The sequence below is a fragment of the Quercus suber genome, unplaced genomic scaffold (assembly GCF_002906115.3).
Source record: "Quercus suber isolate HL8 unplaced genomic scaffold, Cork oak 2.0 scaffold_297, whole genome shotgun sequence".
Lineage (NCBI taxonomy): Eukaryota > Viridiplantae > Streptophyta > Magnoliopsida > Fagales > Fagaceae > Quercus > Quercus suber.
In genome coordinates this window covers 507774-517914 of record NW_027069753.1, presented here as the reverse complement: position 1 = coordinate 517914, position 10141 = coordinate 507774, and positions in this window count along the sequence as shown.

The following is a 10141-nucleotide window of genomic DNA, read 5'->3' as shown; positions in this document are numbered from 1 at the left end:
TACATTCATGAGTAGTTTTAACAGTGATTCGATTGGCTTGTGAAAAGCTTAGGCCTAAAAAAGGTAACGATGTGCAAACTTCAACAACAAAGTGCTGTGGAATTTGTTTATGTAATCTATACCAACCTAGAACTATAGAGTTTTGAATTACCTATCATGTAAATTGTTCCATTGAAACAAAACATTTCATACAACTCCACATAGTTGAATATAATTGTTGGTATTGTATTCACCCCACCACCACCCCCCCCCCTTTTCCTTGTCGGAAATTTGAGTTTCAGTTCGAAGGATTTCATGGATTTAATGGCTAAACCCTTTTTTTGGGGTCAATTTCAATCAATTTTGAATGGGTTGACCAAATATGATTGACTTTTAACTAGAATCCAACCACTTGATCAAATTAATTTGGTCCTACCGTCCTATATTGAAGATCATGAAATGGCCTACAATTGACTGTTCATAGAAAAAAAAAAAAAAACGAGCTTGAATCGAGTGATATATATATGATGAAAATACAAACATGACCCATTTGAAGTTTATTTTAGTGTTTATAGATAAACATGCATTATTTTGTAAATTTTGCTTTTATTTTTTGAATTTCTTCAAAACTCAAGTGGGTGGATAGAGACATTAACAAAATGGCACATGAACTAGACAAATGGACATCTAAATCTTACTTTGAAGGAGAACCAAGTGGGGATAAACTCCCAGAATTTGTGTTGCATTCCTTTTGTTGGTTTCTTGAGTTTGTTGTGGGTGCTTTTTGGTTTTTGGATTTTGTTTGTGTAGTCTGCCACAGTTTGCTGTTATGGCTCCATGCTGGTTGTATTATGGACTATGGGCTTCATGGCCTGTTTGTATCTTTTCTACTCTCTCTCTCTCTCTCTCTCTCTCTCTCTCTCTCTCTCTCTCTCTCTCTCTCTCTCTCAAAACTAAAACTAAAACTAAAACTAAAACTCATCCAATTTAACCAGGAAAAAAAAAAAAACAAAAACATCATCAACAGACTGAACAGAAAGCCTTACAAAGTTACACCATAACAAATAAACCACTACAAAACAATAATCCCAGAAGTATAAATCATAAGGATACCACAGAGACACAATTGCCAACACTCAAGAAATTCCAGAACCAAAAAAGAGAAAGAAGTAAAATATATAGCTTCAAGCAAGGCCCAACAACAAACAAAGAACAACTAAACCAGGAACACGGAGAGGAACAGAACCAAAACAAAGTCAAAGGAACACAAAGGTGACCTCAAAATTCTTTGATATTCTACTAAAAATCGCTTCCTTTGTATCTACGGTCCACTGCATCATACTCTGTGTATGCATAGCATTGTTTTTGCAAAATTGTTGCCATAAAGTCATCAACACACACCCACAAAGCATATTATTTCATACAACTCATATAGTACATGCACAAATTCATATACATAGACCCTTTACACAGCAGGTAGGGGACATGACACCAAAATAGCATTGAAATCATATATTCAGGTGTGAATTTGTTCATTCTTTTAGAAAAACCTTATGATACTTTTGGTCGTATTAGTGGTTCTAAATGTGCAATTATTGATCTATCAAAAAATGTAAACCTCACACTGAAATTAGTGAAAAATTATAGCACTAATCCCCAAAAATAAGCTAATTAAAGAATGTAAGTGTTACACATATCAATAAACTTAAGCATAATAAAGCAATTATTTATTTTACAAAATAAAGAATTACTAAGGAGTTGTGCATAAGCATGCAAGTTTTAACTTCTTCTCTCATCCAAACTCAACTAACACTAGCCTGTGAGCGTGTGTACAGAGGCTAAATAACATATTAACACTATCACACACGCACACAATGGCATATTGTCACACGTTTACAAGCTCCAGCAATGGAGGAAGAGAATTGTAACCCGTTTTAAATACTGCCTTACACGAAGGACTAAGCCCAATTCTATGCTTGAGACCTGCCTGACAGTTCCTTGCCAATGATTAAGCCCAATTCGATGCTATCCCTTTACAAAATGTGTTAAACTAGGGCCAATTAAACTCTCTAACAAGCCCAACTCAGCTAATTAAATATTAAAGAAAACTAAAACAAAGTCCAGAACATAAGGTCCAAATTATTTGAACAAAATATCAGCCCACACTTAAAAAAAATCCCAGCCCAACTTAAGTTCTAGCCCATCCATTTTTATAAAAATATTAAAACCCAAACCAGCCCAATGAAAAAAAAAAAGAAAAAAAAAAAAACTCAAACTTGAGCATGAAAGGTAAATCCCGAAGTGTGTATTGAGATGAATGGATATTTTCAAGTGTTCCAAATATGATAGGCATTTACATGTCGCCAAATCTGATTAGTTTATTAGAGATTTATAACCGATCTCAAAATTTTGAAATTAAGGCTTGGCTGATATTGTTGGTGTAACTATATATTATATGTATATAGTTGGCTGATTTATATGTATGCTTTTCGACTTTCTGCTGTGAAAAATGGAAACACACACACACACACACACACATATATATATATATATATATTAATTATACCTCAATGAATATTTTGGATAAGTTTAAGGCTTTAGATACATTAAGATGGATAGAAAGAACAATTAAAGTGGGAAATTTTCGTTTATCATACATATAATTACGTATGTATCCAAAACCGTAACTTACCTGAAATATTCATTGGAGTATAAGTACTATATATATATGCCTCTATTTTTCATAGTAGAAAGTCTAAAATTACATTATAGTTACAATAATAGTAACAATCAAGCCTTGGAACCAAAATTTATGCTGCTGTTAATCCCGCAAGCACCACCAATGCAGTTGTTGCTAAAAAAATAGTGATAGCAATATTTTTAAAGCTTGGGCCGAAGGCATTCCTCTATGTGATCCTACTATAGGCAAGTGCTATACTATGGGCTCTTCAACTAGCCTTGGAAGAAGAGCATCAGAATGTTATGATAGAAGGGGACTCAAAGCTATGTATTGCAATGCTATGATTTGGTCTATCACCAGCATCTTGTTGAACATCCTAGTGCTGAAGAAGTGCTTCTTAGGCTTGGAAGAGGGATTTTGCTGCTATTTCTTTTGGATGATTAATGAAATTTCACTTTACTAAAAAGAAGAAAAGAAAATAATAATAAGAAGAAGAAGAAGAAGAAAATGGTGAGGCGTCATCCGTGTGAATTAGAAGCCCACCAATTTAAAAAAAAAATAATAATATAGCATTAGCAATAGATTATTTTGATGACCAAACTTTGCTTGGTTGAAACTCCACAAATTTCAGTTGTGTGATTGCATATTTTCAAGGAAGTTTGATAACCATATATTAACCAATTCAAACACAATATTTTCTATTAGTTTCTATTTTGTCTTATATATATATATATATGTGTGTGTGTGTGTATTTAGTCCAACAACTACATATTCTTGTTTGAATATTTTTTTCTTATGTTCCATCAAATTGTCCACAGATTTCAACAAGTTTTTCGTCATCAAGGAATAATATTCTTTAGCCTTAGTCTTTTCTAAAGCCAGATCGAACATCTTTTGGTGTAATCATTATCAAATCCTGATTGACTATGATTAACATATTTGATCTTTGAAATTGAATGAGAGAATAGGTGAGCAGGTCAGTATATTGGTAAATAATAATACTAGAACCACCAAATTAACAAAGGAATGAAGCACTAAACTAAAATTGAAAATCCATCTACAGGGTTGGTAGAGGGTAATAGATAAGAAAAACAAATGCTTTTTGATGAAGAAACAGCTGAAAGATATGCGCAACACGATCAGGCTTTTTCTGGTGCAAAGCAAAATCACTTTATGTACGTTATCTTCCACCACACCAGACCACCTACTTTTTTGGTGATTGTGGCTTCCTCTTTTTTTTCAATATGAAAGAGAGAGAAAACGAGGTACGTAGTGTGAAGGGAAACAGGGAATGAAGGCCTTCTTTTTTTCTTTTTCTTTTTTGGATACGTGGAGTTTAGTTTGCATTATGATCAATTATTTTGACACAATTTTGACGTAGTAGACTATGAATAGTTAACCATCACTTACACATAAATTCATTATTTTTTATTTACTAATCATACTCTATCACGTAACAGTTATGATAAGAAATTGTGAAAAATTTTATGATTCTAGACTTTTCCTTTATTTCCCGATCAAATATAAAAGTGTTTCGATTTTAATGGGATATTTTATGAGGATTATTAGTTCATGGAGCGCAAGCTTAGGCTGATAAATTTTTTGTCCTTTTTTAGTCAATTTTAAATTCGCTATTGCCTATGTAGGATATAAATACTGTTGTTTCATGTTAGGGTTAGGTGTGTTATTTTGAAACAAAAATTATACTATCATATCTTGTATTATTTTTTGAAAATAGTGAAATCACTACAACTCCGTAGACGTAAACAAATTGCCAAATCACATAAATTTTTTATGCCATGTGATTGTCTTTATGTGTGTATTATTTTTTTATTAGTTTTTCACCTTTCATAAATTTGAAAATTCATGAATATTCCCAACATATTTTTAGAGGTGTTATTAAATACACTCTAATCGACATAGGTTTGGACACACTCCTCAAAAGTCAGAACAATAGAACCTTCACGATTCCAAATCTTAAATAAATCTCTAGTATTTTGGGGGTGTGTGTGCAAAATTGTGTGAATTAGTTCCTGTGCAATAACATTTCAACTTCTTTTTTATTTTTTAATGAAGAAAAAAGTGTGATACGGGTCCAATATTTAAAAAGCTACAGGCTTTTGGGCTTGCACGATTTGTTAACTTTCAGGTTCATTACTTTCCGTGCGTTAGTTTCATGCCTGCACTGAAAATTACATGGTACCTTGCCACCGCACAACTTGTACGTGACAGCTCTTGCATTTTATTGGTATATTGTCTGGTGAACAATTTGTGTATTTTTTTTTTACAATATAAAGTAAAATACAAAAAATAAGATAGAGAATTTCAATTATTTGATTGCACCCTTGCTTATTCCAAATGTTCTTTCATTAATAATTCCCAAATGTTAGGTTTAACGGTTAAGAATTGTTGGTGGGAAACCTGCATTGTAGGTGTGAGATCTACATTCCTTTTTCTTTTTATTTATTGGGAAAATTTAACTAATTCTTTAGAGCATTGATTTAGGGAATATTTTTATAAATATTTTTGGGGGAAAAAAGGTGTACGACACTTGGATATCCAGGCCCATTTGAGCCTTGAGCTCCAACTTGACAGTATGGCCTATACTGGCCCTAGGCCCAGGTCTCATGCCACCTTAAAATCCATTGAGCCAATGGTCTTAATTAGTACGCACCATGCTTCATCACTCGGACCATGCCTGGTGAACCATTTACTGAGCATTAAGACAACTGCTCGGGTTTAGCTCTTCTCGGCTGCCCGGCCGTGCCTTGGGGAATATCACTGCCGAGTAATTCTATTTAGGTGGGAACTAGTTCCACTGCCACTCTTACCACAATCCACTCCCAACTAAACACTCACTTAAGGTTAACGACATTGGACCTCATTTCCCACTAACCATGAAAGTAATTATAACTCCCCATTAATTTGTGGGCTATAAATATGAGAAGCTAAGGAAGAAAGGGGGGATGAAAAAAGTTCTAAAAGAGACTGAGTGAAAGAAGTGGGAATTAAGCTTGAGTAGTAATAGTAGGGAGAGACAACTATATTGGGTCTTTGTATAAGGAATTACTCAAGGTAGGAAATCCAAAGCCCACGCTACAAATAGATTGTGAGCCCAAGTGAGGGTTGGCCCATTAGCCTCACTTTTGGCGTGCACAAAAGGTAATTAAATTATTTTAATAACTTTTTATATTTTTCATTAAGTAGTATTAAAATTATTTTATTTTATTTTTGGGTTGTGTTAATGAATGCATTTAGGTTATTTCTTAAGAGTAATGCTACAGCCTACAGCCACAAATTGTTTTACAATATTTTTACAAAATGTTGATGTGTCTAATTTTTTATTGGTTTTCATTTAATCCCACCATTAATATAACTTTTTTATTTACTAATAATCACTCACCATATTAGCATTTTGTATTTTTTTTTTTTGGTAAAATAATTTGTATCTTTAACATTATTCATTTGCTAATGAGCGATTTTAACAAAGTTTTGGTACCACTTTTATAGGAAATATAAAAGTTGTTAAAAAAAGAGTAATGCTACAGTCACAAACTATTTTACAACATTTTTACAAACTGTTGATATGATTAACTTCTTATTAGTTTTCATCTAAGCTCGCCATTAACATCACTTTTTCATTTACCAATAACCACTCACTACATTAGTAGTTTGTAAATTTGTTTGTAAAAAATTTTATATCTTTAACATTACTTTTAAAAAATAAATTACTTTTTTTTTTCTATTAAAATTTCTAAAAATATTTATTAAGCCAATACCCTTAGAGTATCCAATAATTTTTCCCTTTATCTTTTGAGAGATTCTACGTCTACAACATTTTTACAACAAATCACAGGTGGTTAGTTGTTATTGGTTAAAATTTGAAACTAACACTAAAATTACTTTTTTGCCCCAACAATAACAATCAAACAACCTACCATTTAGGATTTGTTGTAAAAATATTGTAGACATATCATTTCTCTTATTTTTTTACAAAAATATCTTCAATTTAATACTAGTAAAGAACAACCACAAATAGATTGTAATGGTAGACGGTAATGGTAATTACATCGGAATAGAAATAGATATTACAAGGAATACAAAATGTTGTAATGTAATGCTTATTACTATTAATTTGTTTGGTAACAACACAATAATAGAATCCTGAAACTAATGGAATGAAAGAATTTTAAATCAAACTTAAGATACATTTTAGGAAATATCTTACTTGTTTAATTATATTTCCTAAAAAATAATATTTTTAAAAATTTAAAAGAGAGATTAGCTATTTTCTATGATTTTTTATTTTCATAATTGTTATGTGCATATAGAAATTTTTGTTTATTTAGAAATATATTAATTGTAGAAAATTTTATTTATTTAGAAATATATTAATTGTAGAAATTAATAGATCTACTAAAGAATAGCTATTACATTTCTTTTAGAGATGAATAGTTATTCCTTATTTTAAAGAATAACTTTTCATAAGGATGACTATTCCCTATAATAAAAACATAATCAAACTACTAAATAGCTAAATCATAGAAATAACTATTACATTACAGTGCCTATTATAGTCTACTAAACATACTGTCATAAAACTGGCATCAAGCATATATTTCAAGCTGATTGGCTTGGTATTTACTTCATCAAGGTTAGACTGCATACAAGTTAACTTTTTGTGTTTGCTTGATAAAACTTATTTTCATTTTGGTTTATTTTACTTCAAAAATAAATTAGACAAAAGTATAATTGTACATTAAAAAACTGAGTTTTTAAAAACATGTACATTCTTTTTTATGATGAAAAAAAAAATGGTTAAACCAAACCAGCACACATAGTGAATTAAATTGAAAGGGGGGAAAATTATATAATTGTGAAGAATAAAAGATGATACTAATAACAAATAACCAAAATTTTTTATTTTTAATATAATATATATATATAAAATAAAATAAGAGTTTTAAAATTTGGCAATAAAGATCACACATGATCTCCCCCAAAAAAAACAAAAACAATTAGCCCAAACCGACCCCAAATTTGAAAATGACCATTTATATAGTACATACATGTGACCCTCTTAAAACAAAGCAAAAAGAGATTTTACCTGAAATTGACAAAAATATTAAGTTTGTCCACAGCTGCTATCACATCAGAGGTATTGATCCACCGCCTCCCGAACCAGAAATGTTGCCATTCACTTGCTTGCCCACAATGGACAGACAAGTTACCACCAATACCTCGATGGCTATGATAACCGTGATCTAGTAGATTGTGGATTTTATGTAGTGATTCAAACTGTAGATAAATATCACCTAGATGAGGAGCTTACATTTAGAGTCCCTACTTAATTTATTGCAAGAAAAATATCTAAAATTTGTATTTAAATGAAACAAAATGATATGTGGGCACAAAAGTTATTAAAAAAAAAATACGAAGTCGTGTGCCCTATGTACATTCTAAAATAAAAATGATAGTACTTATAAGGCATTCTTAAAAAAGAAGAAGCAAAGATTAGTAATTTTAAGTCATGATTTTAGTTCCTTTTGAGAGTGTGTAAAATAGTTTGTGTATAATAATTAATAAACACTACTCAGAATTATTCTACACCAACTTCTTATGTGAATGAACCTTGTCTACAATGACCTAGAACTCTGGTGCTCTAAAGAATTCTCTGGAAGTTTTGTACAAATGAACTCATTGGCAAAGGTGTCAAGGCTCACGTCCAATCCTACTAGTGTATAAGCAAAGAAATGTCGCCCAGTATGCAAGAAAAACAAATTTGTGAGTGCTTACCGTGAAAAAGAGTGAAAGAGCGCCAAACCAATATTGTTTCTCGTCGTGGCAAACAAAAGATAATATATATAGGAGTTGAGACCTATGAGGTAGAGAGTTTGATTTGCAAATATTTTTATTGGAAAACAAGCGATAGAAAATAGTCTTATTTTTATTAGGGTTTTCTATTAATTAAAAATAGTTTTCCGTTGATTGAATTTTTTTTTTTTATGCTACCAAAAATTAAAAAATGTAAAAAATTATTTTTACAAAAAGTTTTCCAACAAAACAAACGGAGCGCTAATATTATTTGAACTACAAGTCTTGTAACTCTAGTCTAGGATTTTGTTTACTATAAATATCTTACTATGGGTTCATTATAAAATAAAACAGTGTTTTAATAGCAAAGATGTAATAATTAGAGGCCTTTTGTAATGAATGTAAGCCATTAGGCCAATCATTAATTTCAGTAATATTTATTAGAACACACACGAAAATAGTAATATTAGTATTTTAAACCGGGTTTATAATATATTATATAACTAGAGTACAACTACAAAAAGGTCTAACTTTTGTAGTTGTAGACTGAGGTTATAAACAGTGAAAACTAGACACACACAATCAATGTGAGATATTTTTTTGAGTAAACAATAATACTTATTAAAACACACAAAAAATAGTAATATTAGTGTTTTTTTTTTTTTTTTAGTAAACAATAATACTTATTAGAACACATACGAAAATAGTAATATTACTATTTTAAACCGGGTTTATAATACGTTACATAATGAGTACAACAATAAAATGGTCTAACCTTTGTGGTTGTAGACTGGGGTTATAAACAACGGATACTAGACACACACAACCAATGTGGGATAAACATCTTTACTTTTTTTTTTAGTAAACAGTAATACTTATTAGAACATATACGAAAATATTAATGTCTTGTTCTTTCAGTATATACAGTTGCTTAATAACAATGTTTCACTGCTCTTCAAAAGTTAAAACAATGGTGTAATTATATATAAATATATATTTAGTTAATTACATTTGTATATATAATATATTATACTTTTACGAATGAAATGGCACGATTTAGGAAATAGTCTATTACATTAACCTAAGACCTTTTTAAACTTTTTTTAATTTGAGAAGAAGGTAAATTAAACGTAAGAGGTAATAAGACCTCATCCTTTATTTCATTTTCATAGGGAGAGAAAATCCCATTTATATTAAAAGTTTAAAACCCATTGGCATTTGAAGCATATTCCATGTCTATGCCTAAAAAAGAACCTCAAAGCAGGTCTAGCTCTTTATATGATCCAAGGCCATATCATGTGCAACCATGTGTAGAATTATAAAGAAAATGTTAGGACTACAACTTTATCGCTCACCACCACTTGTCACGTGAATAAGTTGTGGTAAAAATTGTATTCTTAGCATTACTCATATTATAAATAAAATTCTCTCATTAAAAAAAAAATAGAATTACAAATATCTATATATTTTTTGGTTTTGTTTTGTTTCAATTTCATTGGAAGTCCAATAATTCTAGAAGCTATACAATCCTCTCTCCCTAAAGCTTTCTTCCTCATATAGATATGTAGTTTTAGATTCAGCAAAATCCCTTATTCTGTAATTCAACAGCCAACAACCCAATTGAACCAACCTATACCCAAAGTATCCCCCCCCCCCACCCCCCCCCCC